A 24879-nucleotide genomic window follows, 5' to 3' on the forward strand; every position below is an offset into this window, starting at 1 on the left:
GCGACGAATGGTGCTGAAGAAATTGTTTTCTTTTGTTGTAAATGTGTTGTTTTATTCTGGTTAACTTTGCATTTTGGTGTGAATAAATACAGCCCAATATGTCCAAAAAGTGATGTTCTTGTGTCTGGTCTCCCTTGAAGCCCCTCGCCTCTGTGTAAATCATGTACTTGAAGCTTGTGCTTAGCCCCATGGGGGCTTGTCCTGGGCGCTAATTGCAATAATGCTCCACTCAGTCCACTGTGGAAGGTCCCTTTGCCCGTGTTAAAGGTTCTTAATTCATTCCAACCTATTTACTTGTGGCGAGGACCATTTCCACCTGGTAATAGCGAGAAATTGCCTGGAATCACTATTCTGAAAAAAATGGAATGGCCGTGTGGCTTCCCTGTGGGAAAAAGAACCGGGTCAGTGAACCCTAGCTTAGCCACAGGCCTGCCCTGGGTCGTCACCTCGAAGCACAAGACAGTTGCTTTTAAGTTTTTAAAATGGTCCTGAAGTGGTTTTAATCGTTGCCGTTTAGTTAGGCCCAATTCGTCCAACAATGGGACTGAAGGTGTGGCTCTCTGCACGGGTAATGTGGTAGGTTCCAAAATCAAGCCAGTCCTTTATGTACCGCTTGCTGGTAGACTTGACAGAGGGCCTGGGCTGCACTAATCACCAGTAAGTTGTCACAGAAAGCTACGTGTCATAGTGCGATGGTTCCTTTTTGAGGAACTGCATCAGGTTATTCTTGTGGCGTTACCACCAGGGCACCGCGAGGAGAAGGACCGCGGACTAAGATTTCCCCATGCGCAAGATAAAAGAAAGCATGTCTTTGGCATACCAGCTTCTGAACTTACTTCTGCCACCGCTACCAACGAAGGGTTAATGCTCGTAGCGAGCCTGTTGTCATTCCCCTTTAGTTTACTGTGAAAATGATAGAATCAAATCAGGGCCATCTTAAGCACTTTTGGGGCCCTGGGCACGGATATCTTTGGGGCCCCCTCCACCAAACCAAAGGAATCTAGAATACTGGTCGCGCCCCCCACCCGTCGCGCTCACAACTTATAGGTTGATGTGCTGTCTTGCAGCATAATAAGCACGTTTACTCCCTTTAAGTCCCCTAGTGCTCTTCTTTCTTGCTCTAATCAGAATGATAAACAAGTAGCATTTGAAGACCAACATTAGCAGTCTACAAAGAGTTTACTGTGCTAGTACATACAGGATACTTTTTTATCAATAGCATCCGGGAAGGTATGCAGCCTGTAGTAATAATGCAGGACCGTATGTAAAAGGTAATGTAACCCATAATAGACAGAGAACTCACATTAGCTGCCTCACAGAATGCAAAAGTGCTCATGCATGGATAGAGGAGACCCATTGGAAGGAAGGAGAAAGCTACACATACCGTAGCATGGATAGTGGGTGCAGATTAGAAGCTCCCAGGAAGGTGTCGTTATCGAGACAGAGATTAGAAGTGGGATATGGTTTTCAAATAGTGTTCCCATTAGATATCAATGGAACGAATGCCTGTGGTGTGCAATATAAATACGCTCACTATTAAAGTGGAAGCAACTCTATAGCCAATGAAACCACGATTAAGGCTTTTATGAACATCATACCATGAGAAGGTAATCACACTGAGGGGCTGACCATTTTGAAAGGTTTAGGGGCTGGTAATATGGAGAGGTTAGGCAATACAAGATTAAATGAGATGCCCAGGATCACACATTGGTTAAGGGGTGAAGCTGGGATTTGTGCCAACGCTGCCATTTCTGCATTTGGACACTTTCTTTTCCATTTGTTACCATGCACTAAAGCAATCTCATTTTATAAAAACGGACTTGGGAAGTACACAAATCACATTACCAAATGTGACCATTTTTAAACAAAATATTATAGAAGGTGTTATGCAAAATGGTAATGATTCTAGCTTCATTCTCTCCATCGTCAAGGGAAGTAAATAATTACCAGCTTACCAATCGATGTGATTTAACAAATGTAATCCTGGTTTGTCTTTTGTATTTTAAAGCTTTAAATACTTCGAAAACAATGGCTTGTGACATTTTCATTTATAAACGTGCATAAAAACCTTTGACTTTTACCAAAAAGCAAACCTTTTTTGTGTCAAACAAGCAGACCTTAAAATATGCTTGTCTGAGGCCTGCAACATCTGGTCCACTCTCTTCTGTCTACCAACCCTTTCACCCAAATGGCATAAATAAGAAGAAAGATCAAGTAATGGGCTAAACGATACGAGCAGCATGCAAGAAGGCAAACCTCACAGATGACAGCACAGTAATGAAAGATATATTAGATGATTTGACCAGGATCACTGTATCGACTGCTGGCAAATCCAGGACACAAGCATGAACACTTTTGTTCCATAGTCTTGAACTTGGATACTTATTCACCTCCAGGGCTAACAGTTTATACCATCGTTGGAGGCGATTGCCTAGGTTTTACAACACCCCATCTGAACAAACACCTTTCTAGACCTTCACCATACGGATGATATGTTAGTTTTCATAGCAACCCCTATCTGGTGCAGGTACATTGCTGATAAAAGCAGATGTTGCTCTGCAAAACCAAGTACATATGCAAGCAGGTTTATCAGACACAGGAAAGGCTCAGCCAGCCTTGCTGCAATGTGATATTCTAATTTTGCATATGAACACATAACTCTACAATGGGTGCTTCACACACTGAGCCAACTTCTGAACCATTGTGGCACTCAATTTATCAATGTGCATTACACTGTTGCCTATTGCACATGATCAATATAATTCCCACAGGAAGGAAAGAATGCTACAGAGTTGTGCCGTAAAGAACACACAAACTATGTATACCCCAGTGAACACAGAAAAAAAATACATGATGAATTGATCAAGGCTGACGTGTGCTATTTAAGACTGGTGAACAATGGAATCTTACTTCTTCAGATCAGGCAGCCCTGTCGGGCCCCCTCCAAAGTGGGGGCCCTGGGCAAGTGCCCCTTTTTCCCTCCCATGAAAACGTCTCTAAATCAAATTGATTCTCTATAGCTGAAAGATGTGTCATGTACTGAGCGGTGTATGAAACACTACAACTGGAATGTAGAAAAGATTTGAACCTCTTCTGACTAGCTGGACACTTACGTCTTTGCCTCCTTACACCAGAGTTTCGCAACATCTTTGCCATTAGAACACAGCGACAACCTACGACAAATCCGGTCCAGCTGGGCACAGAACAAGTCTCTTGCGCTAGCGCTCTGTCGTGACCTCCCTCAGCACCCATCCACATGCCTGACCTCTTAGGTTGCGTACTGGAGGCTAGCCGGCCCACTTAATTCCTAACCTTGGCCAAATGCACTCAGCCTTTTCTCAGAATGTTCCCATACCTTCACTTCGGTCCCCAAGGCCGTTCCTACCACAAAATGCATTGCGGCCATACAAATGGGAAAAGGTGTTATATAAATGACGACTACAATACAACGCAACACAATTCTGGGTAGATTAAAAAAAAGTAAATTAAAAAAAAAATAGGTGGAGGCACTTGTCCAGCAGCGAAATAACTCAATCCTTGAAGTTACCTGTCCAATGGAAACATGTTACTGTTTTTCGTCATTTCATTAATACTTCTTTGATCAACACACATGTCATATCGCCACCAGATTGATCCACATGTCACTAAGGCAACAAGTTTAGTCCTGAAGGCTAGATACCACAACCTCAAGCACCCTTCACAGAACTTCGAGAAGACATGTCATCAACAGCTCCCCCGCCTACACTGCATGCCGACATGCAGAGTCAAGCTATTTTTTCATGCGATTTGTATTCATAAATCTACAAGGGCGTCAATATTTTCAAACCTCAATCCCTTGTACGTATGTCCACATTTCAGGGTTTTCTTTTTTGCCACATCCTGCTTTTGCGTTAGCCATCCTTAACTTCCCACCCGCTGGCATCTTCATAATCTCCCCATGCACTGAGCGGCCTTTGAAGGCCTTTATGCATCTGGGTCAAGAGTGACCAGGTCACCATTATAGTATAATGAATTGATCTAAAGCCGGGTCTAAAATAAGTCAGGGAAGGCATGCCAATTTAAAAATATGGTTGGAAAGTCATAAGGGAAGACAGTATGCGGGTAAAAAACAAAAGCCTTGTCTAAGGCCATTTTACACAGAAATGTTGGGAGCCAGTGATCCATCCATTACATTCCTCACTTGGACTCACATTCCCTGGTTATGCTTTTTAAGATGTCATGAGTACTTTATTCTGCACAAATCAAGCTTTACATGGGTGGCCTTTACATCTGTCTATCAGCTGTGCCTCAGAAGGGGCCCTAGATTCGCAAGGCATTCTGGGACCTGTTCACCGCGTGTACTTCAGGGCAATATACAACATCATCTTAAAACCAGGCAGAGTATTTCTTTTTGCTTCTTCACTGATTCTCCCACTTGAAGCATTACCAATCACAAGAAATAACTTCCCACTTGAGATGAAGAGGGAGATATCAATCTATTGTCAAACTAGAAATTATATCGTGCCTCCTATTGCTATGAATATATGTATATTGGCCTACACCAAGCTGCTAACAAGCTGCTTATAAACTACATGTGAATAAACTCGCATTGCAAGGTCCTGACCTTAGAAACCATGTAAACTGTCATTTTGGGTCAAACCGCCATTTTAGGTTTTCTTGTTCTATAAAGTCACCATGTAGCTAAAATGGTAGCCTATGTTATTCAGAACAGAACTCGATTGTCATGACCTCTGTACAGCTAATGTATAACTTGCCTGCAGGCCACTTGTTAGGGTCATGAGCTGAGACCTTGTCCTTCTGCTGACCTGTGTGCAATGAATTACCTGTATCACCGAAACTGATCTATAATTGAATGAGAACACCTGCATAACTATATTGTATAAATTAAGTCCCGCATTGTAATGTTAGGCCTAGAGCATACATTATTACCATTTCTTCTTGTTAATGTATAAACCTAAGATGAACTAGATTTGACCTGGCAAGGGACCCTAGAGCAGTAACTTATTTATGGAATGGTTAACCTGCAGAAAGGCTGGACAACAGGCTGGAGAAATGTATAAAAGCCTGACTGTTTCAATGAATATTTGCACTCACTGAGCACACCGAACCACGCCAGAGTTCGCTGTGTTGTACTGAGGGTCGATAGCTATCTGAATTTTGTTCTGTTCTTTTGTAACTGGATTCAGTATAAAATAAAGTACTTTGTATGTTCCTTTGTAACCTGTGTTTGGTGTGTTTCCTTTTTGGTTACCCTGCCTCATATTATTTCCTTGTTTTCACAGTTGGAGCCCGGAATAGGGACCCTCAAGATTGATGCCGGATTATTGAAGGTTGAAGCACGCTATCGGACCGGGATCGGACGGTGTGACACAACGGGCCCGACTGAACGAGACGCGACACCTCAACAGCGCTCCACGATCCGTTCCCTGGACGATAGCCGTGTGGTCTGAGACGGCATCTTGGCGAGGGTCAATTTTTTGAGGCGGGCAGATTTGCCGAAATCACCATGCACAAGGTAAAATTCGTTAGGTAAGTCCTTTGTAAACCGATCGGTCCTCCTTAGGTTTGGTCAGGTGAGTCGTTACCCGACTCTTAATTCAACCCTGACAATTTGAATTTGCCGCATTGTATCTGCAGACACAATTATTGACCAGGTAACACCGAGTATTGGAGAAATGCCTGGGAAATTGTCTAGCTGCTTTAGGGCATTATTCCGCAGCGATAGACAATCTTTGGAATTTAGCCGTCCGGCACCACAGGAGGGCTCATCGGCATGTACTATGTACTGTAAGCATGGCATTGGAAGTGTAGTATTTAATAAAATTTGGCACAGACAAACCAGACATGCCTCCGAACTTCAGTGGCCAGTCAATGGTAGTTTTGAGATCCCTCGTATTGAATATTTAGAGTCAGTCTTGTTAAAAAAGAAGGCCAGACCTGCAGCACTTGATATTTTGCAAAATTGGAAAAGAGAAGCGTTGCAGCAGCTTAAAAGTAGGGAAAAACATGTGCGCCGTCATAAAACAAATGCTGAAAAGGCGTTGTTATATGATCAGGACAAACAGTCTTAGTCGGTTAGGAATATGGACAGGGCTTTCTCACTCGGTATTCAGAAAATCTATCCTTCTAAAGATCTTCATGTTTCTGATGAGTTTATCGACAAATTGTTAAATGAACGAAGGCCTGGTGCCTCTGCACCACCTCCGTATGTTCCTCTTCCTCCTGCTGTACCTCTTCCTGCTGTTATTCCTGCTCTTCCTGCTCAACCTGTTGTTCCTATTTCTCCGGTTGTTGTTCCTCCACCTGCTCCTCTGCCTCTTCCCATTGCACCAGTAATAGTACCTCCATTGAATTTGCCTGCACCCTCACTCCCAAGTAGTTCTGTACCGCTTGTAGTTGATCAGGGTGCGGGGTCGAGGATTGTTACTCGTAATACTGTTCCTACAGAAAAGAAACAGGATTTGTTTGCATGGGCTAAGCATTGTATGGAGAGAGATGATCGAGCTAATGTTCTTGCCACACTTTCTAATATGGATAATTTTCCTGAGAAAAATGTTTTCATTGAAGGTTTAGGGATTCATTTATGTGTAATGTGGGGTAAATTAAATAATGCAGACCTCCCACAAGGGTTGAGGGACCTGAATAATTTAGCGTTTTCAAGAGACACTGTGGAGAAGGTACATGAGCATGTTGAGAGGATATTTGAGTATAGAAAGGAGTTGGAAAGGTTATGGAATGAGGATGACGAAGAAGAAAGTATGTATGTACAGAAACGTTTTCTTCCGTGTCGTAAATGGACATCTGAGGAGGCGCGAATTTGTACAAAAGATGCGATTAGATGGATTTCAGACATATCGATAACTCCAGTTGAGGTATATGACACATACAGTCAATATACGCTAGAAATGCAGAGGAAAGTGATACAGGTAATGGTAGAGTACCTGCAGGATGAATGTTTAAAGAGAAAGGTTAGTTGTCCCACAGAGTTATTGAGCATTTATAAGAGAGCTTTTTCACTTGACACTTCTTCAACTGCTTTAGCGCTCGACTTAGCTCTGTTGCTTAGTAAGCGTTCGGAGTTGCCTACATCTCAGTTGCCTATGAGAGAGGTTCCTCCGACATTTGTCCCAAAGGTTGAGATTCCTGCTAATGCTGCAGCAGGTACACCTGCTGTGGACATTCCTGCACATTATGTATCGCAGTTTGTTCACGTCCCGTTTTCACGACAGGAAGTGAATACTATTAGACATTAGGAAAAATCCGACAGGGTTCCATAAAGAGATTGAGTCCGTTTTGCAGTCCTCAGTGTTTACCCTAGGCGACATTGATTTGCTATTCCCTGTACTCCTGCCTGTAGATTTGTGGAAACAAGTTAGAACTATAGACGATGTACCAGGGTTGGGAGATACATGGGCTAACATAGTTAGGCTTGATGGGGAAAGGTCAGCTGGTGAGAGACCACCTCAGGTGATACTAACTTTGCCTGACAGAATCATTGCAAAACTAAAAACTATAATCCCCGAAAAGAGAATTATTTGGGACAAGCTTACGGCCTGTGCCCAAGGAAAATCTGAGGGTGCTACCGAGTTCTTTAATCGGTTCGAACAGGTATTCTCGGATTTCAGTGGACAAGACTTAGGCACAGAGTCTGGGAAAAGATTATTTGTGGACAAATTTGTACGTGGATTGCTGCCTGACATCCAGTCACAAATTATGTCTTCTGAGAGCGCTTGGCAGGCGAAATCCCAATCAGAAGTACTGCACATGGCTCAGTACTACGAGAACCGTGTCAATAATGAAAAAGATAGAGTCGAGAAGAGAAAAGGTGATTTGAAGACTAAAGTATTGTTACAGCAAATTGTTAGAGGCCCCAGAGGGGGTAGTTCGCAGATTAGAGGTCAGTATGTTCCACAATGGAATGTGCCCTTGGGTCCTGTGAATATTAACCAGTGTGTCTATTGTCGCCAGGAGGGTCATTGGCGTGCACAATGCCCCGTCCTTCGACAGAGGTCGAATAACACATTTGGAAATATGGGTAGACGATCCAGAGGTCGCCCGGGTGTAGGGGGCCCTGGTAGGGGCCAGTTTTTGCAGGATCCCCAACAACCTTTTTCACAGGATAATAAGACTTTGAGTGTGGATACTAGAAACATATTTGATCATCCTTCTGCTGCATATCTATCTGAAGAGCTTCCTTTTGATGATATTTTGTTTCGTTAGGATTGCCCGAAGCAGGGTTTGGAACCTACACCTATTCCCGTTAATCAGAAAGGTCCCTACGTTGAAATGGTAGTGGGAAATAGGAAACATCAATTTTTGATAGACACTGAAGCACAGAAGTGCTCCATTGATCATTCTCGGGTTCCAAACATTCCACTGTCAGGGCAAACCAATGTTTCTGTAGGGTTTTCTGGCACACCAGTTGTTTGTCCGGTTTCTTCACCGGTACCTATTTCTTTGGGTCCCTTTATGGACCACTGTCCATTTCTCTTGACTTCGAATTGTGGAGAGAATTTGCTGGGGTTGAATTTGTTGAAGGAATTAAATGCGGTAATTCATTGTTCTTCTGATGGAGTGCGTTTGACGATTTCACCACAGCAATGTTCTGTTTCGCAATTCTTGACTAGACCTTTGCTGCCAGAATTCAGTAATGTACCAGAGTGTTTGTGGGCAGTTGATGACAATGATGTCAGTGTTTTGCAGATTGAGCCTGTTAAAATAGTTTTGAAACATGGAATTAAGCTGCCCCGTATTCCACAGTATAAGATCTCAGTTGAAGGCGAGCGAGCTTTGAAGAGCATTGTTTCCGATTTTGTGCATCGTGGGGTGATTGAGGAGATTGCAGGAAGTTTGTGCAATAGTCCGATTTTACCCGTGTACAAAAAAGGTGATAATGCAATTCCATTTCGTTTTATAATAGATTTACGTCCCATTAATAAAGTCGTCGCTCCGCAATTTCCAATTGTGCCTGATGTGACCACAATATTGACCATGATTCCAGCTACGGCTACTCACTTCAGTGTTGTGGACCTAAAGAATGCTTTCTTCAGTATTCCTATACATGAGGAAAGTAGATACTTGTTCGCGTTCACCTTAGGGGGACGCTCATTCACATTTACTCGTGCCCCTCAAGGTTATACTGAGAGTCCTAGTATTTATAGTAGGGCTTTGAAAGAGCAGCTTGATACCCTTGAATTGCCCCCTACTTGTATGTTGCTTCAATATGTTGATGATTTGCTTTTAGTCGCTGACTCTGAGAGCTCTTGTAAAGAGGGCACTGTGTTGTTGCTCATCCATCTAGCTAAGCATGGTCACAAAGCTTTGCTTAAAAAGTTTCAATATTGTTGCCAGGAGGTCGCCTATTTAGGCTATCTCCTGTCAAAGGAGGGAAGAAGATTGACACCTGAAAGAATAAAACACATTTCTGGCATGTCTGTCCCAAATACACAAAAGGAAGTTAGAGCCTTGATAGGTATGGCTTCTTACTGTAGGTTATGGATCCCAAACTTCTCACTGGTGATAAAACTGATGTTGGCCTTGACGAAGAAGGGTATTTCTTCGCCATTGCCATGGAATACGGAGCATCAACATTCATTCGAGTTGCTCAAGACTGCATTATGTTCGGCGCCAGTTTTGGGCACACCGAACTATGAGAAGGCCTTTGTGTTGTTTGTGCATGAATGTGATGGATTTGCTTTGGCTGTATTAACGCAGGAACATGGAGGGAAGAATAGGCCATGCGGTTACTACTCTTCCGCCCTTGATCCTGTTGCATGCGCTTTGCCAAGAGGTTTGCGCGCTGTCGCTGCTGCTGCTGCGTCTGTAAAACAGAGTGAGGGAATGGTCCTAGGCCATGATTTAACCCTGATGGTGCCTCACTTTGTAGATATTCTATTGAACAAAACCCAAACGCAACACCTCACTTCCGCATGACTGACAAGATATGAATTAATCTTGTTTGCTGCCCACATTCAAATTAGGAGGTGCTGCATTCTTAATCCGGCTGAACTCCTACCTTTGCGGCAAAATACTGTTTGTGGTGACGAAGAGTCACATGACTGCCTGTATACTACTGAACAAGATACAAAAGCAGAGTTGATTTGAGGGACACTCCTTTGGATAACCCACAAGGGGAGCTGTTTTGTGATGGCTCCTGCTTCAAACTACTGGATGGTACATCCACAGCTGCTTATGCAGTCACTACATTGAGCACGGTTGTGGAAACCAAGAGAATTACGCATAACTCTGCGCAGGCCGCAGAGATTATAGCATTGACTCGAGCTTGTGAGCTTTCCGAAGGGCTAACAGTAAACATATATACTGATAGCCAGTATGCCTTTGGGGTGGCTCACAACTTTGGGAGACTTTGGTCAGAGAGAGGGTTTTTAACTTCTCATGGCACCAAGATCCAACATGGCTCCATGATAGTACAATTGCTTTCAGCGCTTGCGCTCCCTAGTCAGTTAGCAATCATTAAGTGCGCAGCACATCGCATGATTATAGATGATGTAGGGAAAGGGAATGCTTTCGCTGATCAAATAGCTAGACAAACTGCCTCTGATCTCTTCACGGAGATGTATGTTTCAAGGGAGACTGTAGATGCCTATGCAATGGATGAGGGTGTCGGGTCTGTACGGGATATCCAAGCCGATGCCACATTAGAAGAATCCAAGAGGTGGGCTGAGGGCTTGGGGAAACTCGATGATGATGGGTGTTGGGTGGACATGGTTGAAGGGAAATGGTTGCTTCCTAATGCCTATATAGTAATGATGGTTACCATGGCACACGGTCCCACACATGTGTGCGCTCAACACATCACGAGAATGTTAGAGAAAGTCTGGGTAAATGATAAGATTTCAAAAATTGCCCAGCATTATGTCCAAAATTGCATGATTTGCCTACAACACAATGTGGGAAAGGGGACAGCAACTCCAAGAGGTAGCTTTGGGCCTCCTTCTGTCCCGTTTGAAGTGATTCACTTTGACTTTATTGAAATGGAGCAATGTAACAATCTAAAATATGTCCTTGTGGTCATTTGCGTCTTTAGTAAGTGGGTCGAGGCTTTCCCTGTTAAAGACGCTACAGCCATGACCACTGCAAAGACCATGTTAAAGGAATTCTTCCCACGGTTCGGTTTGCCGAGAGTTATCTGGTCGGATAATGGTCCGCATTTTAGCGCTGCTGTAATTCTACAGATATGTACGGCATTGCAAATTGACAAACGATTCCATTCGGCCAGACATGCTCAGAGCGCCGGATTAGTGGAAAGACACAATGGTATCATAAAAAACAAGCTCGCAAAGACGTGTGCCGGCACAAAACTAAAATAGCCGGACGCCTTACCGATCGTGTTACTTTCAATGCGGACAACCCCTCAAACTAAGACTGGGCTCTCTCCCTTTGAGGTGGTAATGGGGAGACCTGCTAATATTTGGGGTTTGCCTAAAAGCTGCGCATTGCGCGATGTAGAAAATGTACTTCTCTCCGACTATTGTAACCAATTGACTAAAAACCTGTTTTCAATTTATCACCAGGTGCGAGAGGCATTGCCGGTGAGGTACGAGGGCCCCGGTCACAGTCTACGACCAGGGGATTGGATCCTCGTTAAATCCTTCGATAGAGCGTCTTGCCTCGCACCACGTTGGAGGGGCCCCTAGCAGGTGCTCCTGGTCACTCAGACTGCGGTGCGGGTAGGAGGACGTCGCCACTGGATCCACGGCAGCCACACCAAACGGATCCCACACCCAGTGCCATACGATACAGAAGACGCAGAACCCCTTTCCGACATTGAAACCAACGTACCCGAAACGGCAGATGGTGGAGAGAGAGTATCGGAGGCCGTTCCGGAAGTTGTAAGGCCCGACAAAACAGCCATCTTGCCTCCTTGCTCTCCCACTGCATCGTTTGTGGATCATCCATCTTCTGATCCAACTTCCGTTCACTCGCCACCTCCTGTGGGAAGTGACGACATCCTGTCTGCTGATTCTTTTGCACCGGAAACTGTGAAGTATAATCTCTGCCCAAGGAGATAGGTTTGCAATACGGCTCTTGCTGTACAATTGAAAGAATTTGAGGGCATGCCTTTTTTTGGCCCAATTGCATAAAGGGTTCTGCTGGCTAAGGGTAGTGGGAAAAGATATTAAGAAGACGCATGACCGGAGTCGCCAGCAAACGAACAATTGGTGTTTCTCGATTGAAGACGACAATGCCCGCATCCGCTACCGTTCGTACTGAACTTTTGGACAAAAATGTGACTAGGAGAGACAATGAGCAGATATGTATGGGGGCCCCGAAAACGTTTTGTTGTCTACTGGTGATAATCACGGGACTTTTAGTAACTGTTGGTTGTGGGTTTTGGTATTTGGAGAGAATGTACCCTTTGAATGATTTCCTACCTGTTGAAAATATAACTGTTGTTCCTACTCCTTCTGTGCAACTACATACCTTGTCACCTAGAGATCTTTTGCATAGACGGAATTATCAAAATAACACTCTACTTCTAATTATGAATGCTACCCATGCAATCTTTAACAGAACCAATTGTTGGATCTGCTCGCATTTACCGCAACATGGGGATAAGGAGCTAGGTTGGTATATTCACCCTTTACCTTTGACAACTGCTTGTTATGCTTCACTTAGAGCACTGTTCTTTGGCCGATGGAACGATAGCATCTCGGGGAACTTTGATGGCACTAATTTGAATAGTTTTGAGAAACGTGTTCTGACTCCCCTGGGATGCTCGCTTTTTGCAAATAGGAGTAAGCTCAATATTGCTTCTATTAGGCCTTCTGATAGACTGTTTCGTCCTTTCCAAACTTTGATTTCCTTTAAAATGGCTCTGATAGGCAATAAGGATGCCGTGCCTCCTTCTTATACTGTTAACCATAGCCCCGATTCAGTTTCTTTCTGCATACAGAGGAATGGCACCCGGTCAATGGGAGATTTTAAAGGTTGTGCCAACGTTGCAAATTTGACTGGGGAAGACAGACCTTTGTATGTAGGCGAACCTATCTATTTTGTTTGCGGTAATGTAGCATTTCCATGGTTGCCCAGGGATTGGCAGGGAACTTGTTATCTAGGAATTCTGTTACCTGGGGTGTTTATAGCAAGTACTGTAGAGGTTTCGAAGGCTCGTCCACGGCGGGACGAGAATGGCGACACTCCAGCACAGGTTTTAGGAGATGTAGCAAAATCATTCCTTCCATTCTTTGGGCAGATAGCGAATTCCGAGGATATCAGGAAACTAGCGAGAGTACTGGAGAGAACCATCAACCGGACCACAGATATACTCTATAATATGACTTTAGAGCAGAAAGCGATCAGATTGGTAGCGCTTCAGAACCGGATGGCATTAGATGTCATTCTGGCTGAACGTGGTGGAGTATGTAAACTAGTGGGGTCCGCTTGCTGTGTTTTCGTACCGGATTCCTCCCCAACTATTTTTAAGGCAATACAGAATCTGCACATTCTTAGTTCAGAAGTGCATGTTCCCGAGGGAAATTGGGATCTTAGCGCTTGGTTCTGGGACTTCTTGCGGTCTTGGGGTTGGAAAGTGCTTTCAGTCTTGCTGATTATTTTGGGAATTCTGCTATTTCTTTGTTGTTATATCCAATGTCTACCAAGTATATGTTCAATGCTAGGGGGATGTTGCACTCAGGCGATAGGTACAATAGGACATAAAGTGTATGCCCCGGATAAAACCTCTAAGGAGTATGTACTGAAAGAGATCTTAGTAAAAGATCTAATGGCGATAGATATTTCTGACAGCTATTCAGGGTGTATGTACGATCACACATGGAGTTATTTGCAGGGAGGTCAGAAGTAGTTTAGCACTTGGCGTAGGCCAAAAGGAGGGTTTGTCAAACTAGAAATTATATCGTGCCTCCTATTGCTATGAATATATGTATATTGGCCTATGCCAAGCTGCTAACAAGCTGCTTATAAACTACATGTGAATAAACTCTCATTGCAAAGTCCTGACCTTAGAAACCATGAAAAGTGTCATTTTGGGTCAAACCGCCATTTTAGGTTTTCTTGCTCTATAAAGTCACCATGTGAGCTAAAATGGTAGCCTATGTTATTCAGAACAGAACTCGATTGTCATTACCTCTGTACAGCTAATGTATAACTTGCCTGCAGGCCACTTGTTAGGGTCATGAGCTGAGACCGTGTCCTTCTGCTGACCTGTGTGCAATGGATTACCTGTATCACCAAAACTGATCTATAATTGAATGAGAACACCTGCTTAACTATATTGTATAAATTAAGTCCTGCATTGTAATGTTAGGCCTAGAGCATACATTATTACCATTTCTTCTTGTTAATGTATAAACCTAAGATGAACTAGATTTGACCTGGCAAGGGACCCTAGAGCAGTAACTTATTTATGGAATGGTTAACCTGCAGAAAGGCTGGACAACAGGCTGGAGAAATGTATAAAAGCCCGACTGTTTCAATGAATATTTGCACTCACTGAGCACACCGAACCACGCCGGAGTTCGCTGTGTTGTACTGAGGGTCGATAGCTATCTGAATTTTGTTCTGTTCTTTTGTAACTGGATTCAGTATAAAATAAAGTACTTTGTATGTTCCTTTGTAACCTGTGTTTGGTGTGCCTCATATTATTTCCTTGTTTTCACACTATAACCCCCTGGTACTTTTCCATTTCCTGTTTTAATTACCAAGGTATCTCTTATACCTCCTGTGCATGCATTCATTAGGAACCCGGCGACCGCATTTATTACGATGAGAGATGGGGACTAGCCTGTCACTCGGGTGTCAACTTCATGAAATGACCAGAGATTCCACCATGCCCTGGCGCCAATGAGTCAATGAACACCATCCCCCAAAAATTGGGAAAGACATAGTTCGTCACCATAGTACCACCCTGCATCCTCTGTATCATTTATCTGAGAGATAAGTTCTGATATACTGATCATGTGTTGGAATTTTATAGACTTGAAGCTGGTATTGCATAACTCCTTCCTCTTCCGTCCATCATCCTCTACTTTTGTGAAAATTCTCTGCTTTGCAGTCACTTCAAGTTTAACCACTGCAAACACTGCGGTCTTATCATCTGTTTCCTTGAGGAGGACAAGTAATCTAGGTCAGTGGTGGGCAACCTGCGGCCCGCCAGATGTTCTGGGCTACAACTCATGGTGAGGGAGGATGGAGTTGTAGGCCTAGACGTCCGGAAGGCCACAGGTTGCCTACCACTGATCTACGTCTACATGCATGCATCTACGTCATTATGCTTGTAAAATAAGATGTGATGGCCACAACCCTTCCTTTTCATTTCCTTCTACTCACTCAAATTATTCCTGAGCTCCCCCCGAGTATATGGGACCGGCATGAAGAAGCATAATGTTAGTCATGTAGGCCTTGCCTTTGAACTCTGGGGCCTTTGTCCAGCCATTTTGAAGCAGTGAAGACGCCCCAGATGGAATGAACATTTCCGCAGTGCATTCCTCCTCCGATGTCAAAGGGCATGTGCTTATACGCCTGCATAGGGTGACCAGAAGTCCCGGTTTGGCTCGGACCGTCCCGGAATTAGGACCCCTGTACTCTGTCCCAAGAGTTTCTTTAAATTTAAAATACATGTCCCGGTTTTGGGAAATGGAGGGTTGCTGCTGCTGTATTGCAACAATTTAAGCTGACATTTTTACATCACAAATTGTGTTCTAGCATCACCATTGTTAGGAAGCCTGGAACCTCCAACCTTTTTGTCCATAACAACATGCATCTTCTGATTGCCCACTGAGACTGGTTAAAAAAAAGAGTGAAGCAAAGCCTGTAACAACAATCAAAGCAAAAGCTCCTCAAAGTGCTCTAGTGACGTATAATTGCATAACCCTCCAGTATATATGGCACATGCTGGAAATATTTATTTTAATGCTCGATCCCATGGAGAGGGGATGCCATGGAAAGGCGGCGTGACCGAGATGGGAGGAGGGGGTTAAATGTGCTTAGAATGCTAGTCCTACTTTTATGTTTCTAGCCTGTCCTGGTTTTTCAATTTCAAAATCTGGTCACCCTGCGCCCGCAAGAGATTTGGATGCAGGCGTAAAAGGGATGCTCATGGAATCAGCCTGCTTTTAGCACCTGCTGTCAGCCAGAGGTCAAGATTTATTCTAAACCTTCCAGCCATCAACTCTTTTGTTTAGCTTCCCTAGAACGCCATTGTAAATGCCGCCTGCAAAATGTAGTTTGCAGGCTGCATTAACGTGTTTTTTTTACAGAACAGAGCGTAAAACCAAAGAGCAACGACAATTTCACCTGTTTTACTCTTTACTTTGTCCACTCTATTTTGGAAAAGTTGGCAATTGCATGCATTGGAGGCAACATCGTATTTGTGCTACGGTTGCATGCATTGGAGCCAACCGCACACAGGCAGGCTACGTTTGCATGCATTGGAGCCAACAGCATATGCGTGCTACGATTGGCGGTCCCCTGCACGCAATTAACACTTTTCATGAAATGACCCCCTGCGAGTTCCAGCCACGCACAGTTTCTAAGAACCTTCAGTTGTTACTGTGTTAAGGTAAGGCAACCCCTCGTTTAATGTATGCATTTATTTATGGTTCACTCATAAGGCGCCCGCTGTGCAAGAGCCGCATCGGGGCACCTCAAGGAGAAGAGGTGGGCGGTAGAGAAAGGGTATCATTTTCTATGCCACCGAGTGCATGAGTAAGGCATAATAGCAAGGCCTAAGCCGTTCGGGCTTTCTTTTGACACTCCAGAGTATTTCAATGGCCTTTGGAGGCAGGGTAGGGGCACAGAGCTGATTTAACATTAACACCCTGCATTCCTTCGCCCTCGGGTGCCTGCTGGTTTTGTGCCGGCAGGAGATAGGGGAGGTGACCTCCATAGGAACTTATTACAACGAGAGAAAGCCTGGGTAAGAGGTATTGGACCCACTCCCTCAAAGGGGGGGGGAGGGTAATTGTGAATGGGACCTGATGTGTTTCATCTAGACTGTGAGCTGATTACGCCTGAGAGGATTCCATGATTGCCTGCAGCCCAGTGTCATTGGTGCAGGCATATACTGAATATGTACGGTGGTGTGACTGTCCTACAGTGTGTTCTGCGCTCAGGATATGGTGTGTCAGCTTCTAAATATTGTTGCCATATGTTATTGACCATTGGAATTGAGGTAACTGAGCCCTCGGCTCATCCCACGTTCCTTATAGAATGTAAGTGGGCCATGCCTGAGAGTGTAGCCGGTAGCTCCTCATTCCCTTCTCTCTTTTTTAGCCGGATAGATAGACACGCAACTGTCCCTGGGGGCATTATGGGCCTTTGAGAACCAATGGTTGATGGAATTTGATTTTGGGTCATCCGATTCAGTTATACAATAAGCCACATAACTGGATATGTGGGATCCCATCCGAGGGACAATCCGTGATGGGTATTCACTGTTAAAAGCCTGATTCATGGAATTATTTGCATGAAAAACGTAGATTTGCGCGCCTTTCTGTACGAAAATCCCCATACTTCAAACAGGGATTTTCAGGCAGAAAGACGCGCAAATCTGCGTTTTTTACGCAAATAATTCCATGAATCAGGCAGTACATTGGCAACAGGCCACACGGACATATACGGGATGGAGTCCCAACAGACACCAAGATGGCCGCAACGTTAGCACCCTGCTATCGGTTGCTTGTCTTGGTTGTTGCTATAGTTACGGAAGTTGTTTTCACGGCCATGGTGCAACCGACCGTGCTGCCGGTCTTCTGCCTCATTTTTCGTGTCATAGCCTAGCACCAAGTAAGTGGGATCTAACTGGGTACGAACGCTATTCCCGTTTGGATTGATCACGGGTATTACAGATCCAGTCCCCACGAGGACCGTAGAAACTAATAGAGATTGACAGTGCTGCCATACGTTGCTAAAGGAACGAGGCAAACTCCGGCTTTGCGGCTGCCATTCCGCGTCTGCTCCCGTTCAGCTATACCGAGTAATGTTTATAAGTAACAAGTTACGTCCTATGCCATTATGGCTGTTAGCACAGATACACGTGAGTTACAGCTAAACTATCTGGATAACACGTTTCACACAGTGCTACCCGCAGTCAGGATTCCGTGTCAAGCTTTGCAGACCGCTACTATATAGTATCGAGCAAGAAGTCAGTTGGGTCCACAGATGGACGACTAACAGGCCCCATTGTTGTTATTAGTATTTTTCAAATATTGCAGCACAGCATGATGGGGTCTCGACTCAATACATGAACATTTGTATACACAGTTTACCTGAATCGTTTGAAGCAGGTTGAGTGCCGAGGCTTGATGTCATATCGACCAAGCTAAGTGAGATCTGCGAGTATACTAGCAATATGGGTGTGATCATGTCAGTAATAGAGTGTATCTCCTTGCCGGTTAGACCAAACCTTGGTAATCTGTACAACAATAGAGGTTAGTTACATGTTGACTACTAAGGTGGTAATGAGTAATTGAATAATGGGGAAGTACACGTAGGCTAATCCCCATATATTACTTGTTGTAGGTGAACAGATAAAAAATGAGTTAAGATTATTACCATTGAAGGACAGCTCAAAGCCCTGAAGATGGATATTGCTCTGATTACTTACCGGTAATCTTCATTACTCCTAGTCCTACTCTTCCTCGTCACAGTACTTACTTCATGAGGCCCCTGCCTCCGACACAGGACCTTCTTCTATTTCTTTAAATTCCTATAACTCCTTCCCCACATCCACGTCACTTAGTTTCATATTACCAAGCCAGAGCATGGGACCTTCCCCGCAGGGAGGGTGAGGAGGGTCGTTAGTACTGTGACGAGGAAGAGTAGGACTAGGAGTAATGAAGATTACCGGTAAGTAATCAGAGCATTACCTCCACGTCCACTCTTCCTCGTCCCAGTACTTACTTCATGAGGTATACCAAAGCAGCTACGGGGAAAAGGTCCCAATGAGAAACAGAGCTAAAAACAGTGCAGCAAACACACCCACAATAACTCTTAATTCACATCCCCACAGATAAAACTCCAACCACGAAGGAACCAACCCCCCGAGTGGGAGAAACTCAACCCATAGCGGTTGATGGAAATCCCTAGACCAGCCAAGGCGGCAGCCATACAAATCTCTTGCAGAGAAAAACCCTCCTTGCATCAGCCCAGGAAGCCGCCAAACCCCTGGCGGACCGCCCCTGATCATGCACAGGCAGGCCAAAAGCCATATAGGCACTGGGATCACAACCCGGAACCATCGGAAAATGGAAACCACCGATGCGTTTTGCCCAGCCTTAGTCGGACCACAAGCAATCAGAAGACTATCAGATTGGTGGGAAAAAGCAAACCTAGCCAAATACTCCAACACGTCCCGCCGGACATAATGTTAAGCCAAGCCACCTCCTCATGCATTCTCGGATCATGAAAGAAGTCAGGGAGAACCAGATCCTGAGAGGTATGAAAACCGCGATACAACTTAAGGGAGGAACTTCGGACCACACCTCAGCAGCACCGAGTCTGGCAACACCCTCAGGAAAGGAGGGTGACATAAGAGAGCCCCAATCTCCCCAAGCCTACGGGCAGAAGTGAAGGCAATAAGAAAAGCAGATTTCAGTGTAAGATGTTTGATATCAATCTCGGAAAAGGGCTCAAAAGGAGGCCCTTGAAGGAACCGTAATACAAGAGGGAGATCCCAAGGGGGAAGCCCTTTATCAGAACACCATCAGAGTGGAGGGTCTAAGAGCATCCATTATGTACTCAACTACAGGATCTGAGCACCCCTGAGATATCAACCTAGACTGAGCAATAGCCACACTGCCCATTGCATCCAGTGGAATTCCAACCTCAGATCCCCTTGAAGGGGACACGGCCACCTCGGAATCAGCCAAGGTTCCTAGGACCGAAGTTCCAACAGAGAGGGGAGCCAACTCCGGCGGGACCAGAACTGAGCTAACAACAACACAGTCACCCTGAACACTCTGATGCGCCAAACCACCCGGGGCAGAAGGGGAATAGGCGGAAAGGCATAAAGGAAAACCCCAAGGCCACTGTACAGAGAAGGCGTCGATTCCCCAATCCCCCCGGCCTGAAACCGAGAGCAGAAGAGGCGAACTTCTGCTGAGGCCGGGGATGCAAACAGGTCTAGAACCAGGGACCCTAATCTGACACAGGTCACTGCCAAGACCTGGGCCAACAGGACCAGTTCCGCCGAGGAGTGAAAACCGGCATCTGAGAAGATCCGCTTGAACATTGTCCACCCTTCTGATACGTGAGGCCACCAGAGACACCAGATGAGATTTCTCCCAGGTGCCTATCAGCGCTGCCAGAGCATTCAAGGAACAGCCGGAACCCCTTTTGCAGTTGACATATGGCAAGGCCGTCGTATTGTCCGATCGGATCAAAACCGCCGACCGTCCAGCAACTCCTTGTAGTACACCAGAGCTTGGACAATGGCACAACTCTTGCCAATTGGTTGATCGCCGGCTCTCCCCAGATCTCACAACCCTTGAGCTGCGAGGACCCCCAATGTAGACCCTTTCTGCTGGCGTCGGTAGTAAGAGAGGCCAAGGAGGATGGACCATGCACACCTCAGCCTGTAGACCTGAAACCCCCCGCCACCACAGCAGGGAGACTCGCAGCGCTGGGGACACCGAAAACACAACTACGAAAGCCGAGACGTCGAAAACCAGTGGGAGAGAGTATAAGACACCAGGGGACATAACCGAAGACGGGCTCAAGGAACCGAAAAAACACAAGACGCCACGTGCCCCGTAACTTCAGCAACAGGCGAGCCGAGACACACTGCCTTCTGAGAACCCAGCCCAGACCAGCCAGCAAGCGCCCCCCCTGCACAACATCCAGAGTACACTCTCCCCAGACGTCCGCACAAGCAGTGCAGGGTCTTGAGACCCATAAGCAGTTGACGCATCCTAGAAGGCATAGGGACCAGGAACACCCGCAAGTAGAAAACTTCACTCTGAACAGAGAGAGGAATGGGCAAGACGGTAACCCACAACAATCCTTCCTAGAGAACGGATCCCATGGCCAACTACTTGGACCGTGAGCTGGGTACCAAAGTCCTAACCATGCAAACCTGGACAGGAGGAGACAGGAACTGCAACCGATACCCCCCATCCGGAAGGAGCCCATCACCCAGGAAGCCGAACCCCACCGGTCCCATACACCTCAGAGAAGATAGAGACGAGGAGCCATGGACAACTGCCAGTCACTGCACTTGCACCAGAGGAAAATCACAGGACGTTGAAGCATGCCTGCGCCACAATGCATGCTTGTCAGCCCACAAAAAGATCCGATTTATCAAAAGGAAGATACAGGATAGCCCAGAAGTCCAGCAGACCAGCCCCCCCCCGGCCGACAGAGGAGCCACCAGGCTGGCGTCAAAAGGGCAGAGTACTGTCACAAAGCAGGGCAAAGCAATCCATCCCGGATAGCAGACATCAAAGGCAACCCCCACCTGGGGTATTCCTACACTGGAAAAACCCACTGAAGTGACATCCCCCTCCACCGGGCCAGGGGCTCTGAGAACCCCTCTAAGCACAGACATGTGCCACTATGTGCCATATCACTTCCCACAAGTCTAAGAGGAGGCGTGAAAGCAACATGTCAGCACCGGAGGACCTAGGCCCTAAAAGAAGAGACACTGGGAACCCTCTGAATGGCCATTACTTCCATGATGTATTTTCTATAATTCCATGCCCGACAAGGGAAAAGAAAATCATCTCCTTTGACCTTCCCTCGTGCAGTTCAGAGGAAGAGGACAGGACAAGGAGTCTGCGTCCATAGCTAGCACAGACCCAAACACACCACTAACTCGCCACATTACTGAGAGATGGCTTGAGCCCTGTATCCAGTAGCTGGTAGCCCCAAGCTCTAAATCGTTCCAATGCGTCGGTCTAGGAAGGATGAAATGCCGAGTCAGCACCGCAGAGACTCGAACCTGAAGTGTAGACTATGCCAGGCCGGTACCCTTCAGGCCGCTTGCAGACGCGTCCAAATCTGCGCCGTTTTCACAGGCTGCACGCAAAGAATGCAGCCAACATTCGGTGCATCCTGGGCTGCGTGTGTCTGAGGAGCGGGTAGTATGTGACATGCCTGTGACAGAACAAAGCCCCAGCACTTTCAAAGACTCTCTGCCACTGTCACCCCACGACAAGAAGCAGAGAGGCCTCACAACAAAAAGGGAAGGCTAGGCCATACTGCCAAGTGCTTGCCATTATTTCCAATAAAGATGTGTATACAGAGCACGAGGAAACGGCATGCGCCACACAGCCCCCCCCCCCCCAGGGGCCAGCAATCGGTGCTCCCCAGTGCCCCGCACCGGGAAGAGAAAGTCCAACCTGCCAGAGGCAGGAAAAATTAAACTAAGTGACGTGGATGTGGGGAAGGAGTTATAGGAATTTAAAGAAATAGAAGAAGGTCCTGTGTCGGAGGCAGGGGCCTCATGAAGTAAGTACTGGGACGAGGAAGAGTGGACGTGGAGGTAATGATTTATACCTATTACTGTCTGTCTTTCTGGAACAGCCAAATCCAGCCTTCCCGAGATCTACAGCCCACAGTTTGCCTCATGTTTTACTCATCATTATGTAGCTGTTAAAGATGAGACTAAGCACCTAATTCACAGAGCGTTTTCTGATGGGGTTTTTGCCATTATAAAATGCTTCTGTGAATCAGGCCCTGTGAATACTGGAACATTTGCATCTAAGTGCCCTGTTTTGTGCCGCGTGCAGTATCTCAGGAGGAAATGGAAAAAGACTGCATTTAACTCGGTTTTTCGAATTTTACCTAATCACCTTTATAATGGTTTAGCACTCTGGATAAACGTGCTCTGAACATTAAATTAATAAACTAGCGGGCTGTCAAAGTGCTGAACAATGTATATTTTTTTAATGGTACCAAAAATCACTCAAACATATGTAGGGACGAAGGTAGTGAGAGATGGTCAGATATAATGTCCTTCAATTCAAAGCGAATGGGAGAAACTGCTATTGGGATAGAGGAAGGGGGACAATTGTGTGGTAGGGGAGTCCAGCATCGCTTCTGCCGCTCTGTGCAACGAAAGCCAAGTTTGTCTTTGTTCTCTCCCTGTTTGTAATTGTAATTGGTTATTTATAACGGCTTAATACCCAGAGGTTTCTAAGCACGGACCTGGGATCGAAGCTGTGTTGCTCGTGTCGTTTTGCTTCCAAGGCGAGCACATTGCCCTGAGCTATCCTCCCACACCTATTAAAAAGGAGGGAGAAAAAGGGAAAAGAGGCTGCTATGCTGTCTCTGACACTATGATGTGCTCAAATATATTTCCTTTTCTTGGAGGTTCAAAAATGACACCCCCTGAGGCAGCATGCTTAGGGCCTGATTTACAAAAGCCTTCTGCAATGGCACAATCCCATTGAAAAAATTGAAATAAAGGTTCCATGTCTTAAAATTGCTGCAAAAATGGCCGTGGTTTTGCCGCCACAATCATGTAAAGGGAGCGGGGGACACCCCCACAACCCCCGCTCCCCTTAAATGGTATAATGGGGTACACCTTTACCGGGTCATACAACAGCATTTTTGCCAGGATTTTTTTTACCGGCAACATTTTTGCAGCAATTTTATTACCGGATACCAAAAGAAATGTGTACATCAGACCCTTAGGGAAGGGGTGGTCAGGGAACCAAAAGAGACCCTGGAAATCATTTTCAAAGTGGACCCATATTCCACATTTTCAGCAAGTCCAAACCTTTTCCTATAAAGAAATGTGGAAATACCACACAAAAGAGGCCCAGGGTGCAGAGGCCCACCGGAAAATCTTCGGAGTTCCCTGTAGGCCAGTCCAGCCCTGCTTAAAAGGGCTCATTCACACAGCTCTTTTACAATGGCAAAACACCATTGGAAAACGCTCTGTGAAATTGGCCCCAAGGGCCTGATTTACAGAAATGTTTTCAATGGGACTTTCCCATGTTAAAACATTCTTCTTATGCGTCTATGCGGCGAACTGAAATGTTTCATTTCATGTATGTTTTCTCTTTTACGTAGTGTATTTGTTTAGGTGTAGGGTGTAGGTAGGCACTTCTAAAGTACATCTTTCACAAATGAAGGCAGCTTCCCACCAAATGTCCTGTTAATAAGCGAGAGGCGCGGTAGTTCTGTAAATGCGCTCTGAAGGATGAGAGGGCGATGGCGCATCTGAAATCTCAGGGAAGCAGATTTCATTTGCGGGCTCCTAGACACGCTCCCGAGCGCCGCCATGTTCGAGCGCCGCCATGTTCTAGGTTCCTAGACACGCTCCCGAGCCCCGCCATGTTCGAGTGCCGCCATGTTCTAGGTTCCTAGACATGCTCCCGAGCGCCGCCATGTTCTAGGTTCGTAGACACGCTCCGGAGCGCCGCCATGTTCTCGGTTCCTAGACACGCTCCTGAGCACCGCCATGTTCTCGGTTCCTAGACACGCTCCCGAGCGCCGCCATGTTCTCGGTTCCTAGACACGCTCCTGAGCAGGGCCGGTCTTTGCATCAGGCAGCCCAGGCGGCTGGCTGACGTCAGTCAGCCTCTAGGGGGCGCTGCACCAGCAGTTTACAGTGCCAGTGCTAGAATACACGTGTAACACGTTCGTGTCCTAACATTATAAAAACAAATGTGCCTGTTAATTTTTATAATGTTAGGAAACAAACGTGTTACACGTGTATTCGACCACAGGCACTGCTGAAGGCTGTGGCCTCGGCCAGGGAAGTTTCTAGTCCATTTGGTGCCCAGGGCAAAACACTGGGAATGCGCCCCCCAACCCCGCACCCGATCCCATGCGCCACTCCCAATGCACCCCACGCTCCACTCCCACCGCACCCCGCGCACCACTCCCACTGCACCCTGCACGCCATTCCCAAACTACACCGTTAAGGAACTCCTACCCAAAGTCAAACAG

At 45.9% G+C, this 24879-nt stretch overlaps 1 long non-coding RNA gene across 1 annotated transcript in view; it reads left to right on the forward strand.

The window, feature by feature from the left end:
* The first annotated feature begins 17688 nt into the window (after positions 1-17688).
* The window catches only part of LOC138576774 (uncharacterized), a 169547-nt gene continuing 162356 nt past the window's right edge, over positions 17689-24879 (forward strand). The window contains exon 1 of the long non-coding RNA XR_011303968.1: positions 17689-17766. This is a non-coding gene — a long non-coding RNA (uncharacterized lncRNA). The remainder of the gene's footprint in view (positions 17767-24879) is intronic.

The sequence above is a fragment of the Ambystoma mexicanum genome, chromosome 1p (genome assembly GCF_040938575.1).
Source record: "Ambystoma mexicanum isolate Mex_15411 chromosome 1p, UKY_AmexF1_1, whole genome shotgun sequence".
In the NCBI taxonomy this organism is placed as follows: Eukaryota; Metazoa; Chordata; class Amphibia; order Caudata; family Ambystomatidae; genus Ambystoma; species Ambystoma mexicanum.